This window comes from Oncorhynchus gorbuscha, linkage group LG18 (assembly GCF_021184085.1).
Source record: "Oncorhynchus gorbuscha isolate QuinsamMale2020 ecotype Even-year linkage group LG18, OgorEven_v1.0, whole genome shotgun sequence".
NCBI lineage: Eukaryota > Metazoa > Chordata > Actinopteri > Salmoniformes > Salmonidae > Oncorhynchus > Oncorhynchus gorbuscha.
The window spans coordinates 13852289-13854780 of NC_060190.1; positions in this window are offsets into that span (position 1 = coordinate 13852289).

A 2492-nucleotide genomic window follows, 5' to 3' on the forward strand; every position below is an offset into this window, starting at 1 on the left:
CCTCTTACCACAAGCGCTGTCGACCCGACCCCACCCTTTAATTCTCCACAATTTGGAATTTAAACGCAATTGGCCAGAACAAAACAAAGGTGTGTTTACTTGAGTCTACCGACCAATTAATATTAAACCTCTGTACAGTAATATTACTTTTGTTTCAACAGTATTTTTGGTCAACTACATAAATAAAACATTGTTATTTTGTTTTTTCGAATGTGCAACTATGGATAAAATGTTAGTGGTTAGCATGCCCTGCTCACACAGGGTATTAGTCTACCTGTGGCAGAATGGCCACACCTTTGGCTACGTCATGAAACTTGCCGAGACAGAAGGTGAGTCACATGGGTAGACTGGCTTTTATGTCGCGAAGTGGTGGCATACATTCGTATCACATTTTTTTATAGAGAAGACAGCCCACAGTGGTGGAAAAAGTACCCAATTGTCATAATAGAAAAATACTCAAGTAAAAGTGTTAGTCACCCAGTAAAACACTACTTGAGTAAAGGTATATGGTTTTAAATATACTTAAGTATCAAAAGTAAAATGATTAATAATGTCAAATTCCTTAAATTAAGCAAACCAGATGCCACCATTTTCTTGCTTTTTATTTATTTACGGATAGCTGGGGCACATTCCAACACTCGGACATAATTTACAAACAAGGCATGTGTGTGTAGTGAGTCCTTCAGATCAGAGGCAGTAAGGATGACTTGGGATGTTCCCTTGATAAGTGCATGAATTTGACAATTTCCCTGTCCTGTTAAGTATTCACAAAAATGTTATGAGTACTTTTGGATGTCAGGGAAAATGTATGGAGTAAAAGGTACATTATTTTCTTTAAGAATGAAATTAAGTTAAATTAAAAGTTGTCAGAAATATAAGTAGTAAAGTAAAGTACAGATAGCCCAAAAAGCTACTTAAGTAGTACTTTAAAGTATTTTTGCTTAAGTACTTTACACTACTGCATACAAATACACTCATACAAATCACAAACGTCTGTGACTTTCACCATGGATTGAATGTATCCTGACACTTTTGCTTTGTTGTCTGCTTTTTCTGTGAGGACAATCACACAAACACCATTCAAGACAGTGATGATGGGGTGTTGTTGCCCCTAGACACCCATCTAAGGTCATGGGAGAGGGGGAAGGAGAAAGTGCAAGACAGAGACGCAAAATACAAGTTAAATCTGGATTCATAACTTTAACCCACATTCACACTCTCATTCGTCTTTTCGAGAAGAAAAAACTCAGTGTGCACAGAGAGTTTTAGTAACTTGTGGATGAAAATTCAAAGTGACACCCTGCATGGTCTTAGGAGTCTAGAAAGGATAGAGAATGAGGTTGTGTGAGGAAAGTGACAGAGAGAAAGTGAGAATGTGGAAAGTGTCTCTCGCATGCTATGTGACAGACTGAAATAGGTCAGTCCATATCCTGCCTCGGGGTGCATTGTTGTCAGGCTAGCAGCTAGCTGTCCATTGTGACAGCCATATTCTATCCCCTTAGCTGGATGAGACAGGGGCCAGAGCTGGTAGCACGGCATATTGGGTCAGTGCTGCTGATTATATAGGCCATGCGTCTGGGTGTAAAAGCATGTGTGTGGTTGACAGACTAGGGCTAATTGACACTTCTCATCACACATTTGTGTACTTTGTGATTGTGTTGCCTAGTCTACTCTTAGTAAATTGTCATTTTGAGTGAACCTATTAGAACCTAACATGCAAACCTATTAGGAAGAATGTATCAATAAGTTATTGGTGAGGGAACCGGCAATTTCTCCCAAAGTTGAGAAATGGTTTGACTGGTCCATTCGTGAATTATCACTTAGACTTTGGCTCAAGAGATCACATGATTGTTCATATCACAATAATTCACTTTAAATGTATTCTGAAGTGGTGTAACATGATTACAACTGTGTATTACAATAAAAAAAAGGCTGAATTTCATTCATTTGTTTTAAATGAATTCTATCATTAACTCTGCTAAACTTTCTTTAGAGATGAATGGATATTGTGGATAAGTGGCCATAGGATTTTCAGTGAGATGAATGGTCCTATTGTTTAAACACTGCATGCCTTGTCCTTGAACATTAGCCTGGAGGAATTATAGTGTGGGGTTCATGTGAGTTTCTGACTCATTGACTCGGTCTTGCCACCTATTTAGGGGCCTTCAAAGACGGGTGTTGACTCTTTGTAAAGGTGGGACCATTGCGGTAGATTTTCTAAAGATTTTCTCCAGAATCAAAAACAGAACATCCATCTGGTTCTCTTGTATGGGCAAGCATAACACACCCTATTCCTATTTTCTCTCTCTCTTTCATGCATGCACACACCACAATGCCTCCTACGCGATATCACAGATGTATTCATTGGCTTGTAGTAAGGCTTGTAGCTGCTCTGAACTTACTACATAAGGGTCATCTGAACATTCTGATGACTACATTTGGGTGCCAGTGACCAATCAGCCCTCTCCGACCTCAAAGAAACTGGACCAATG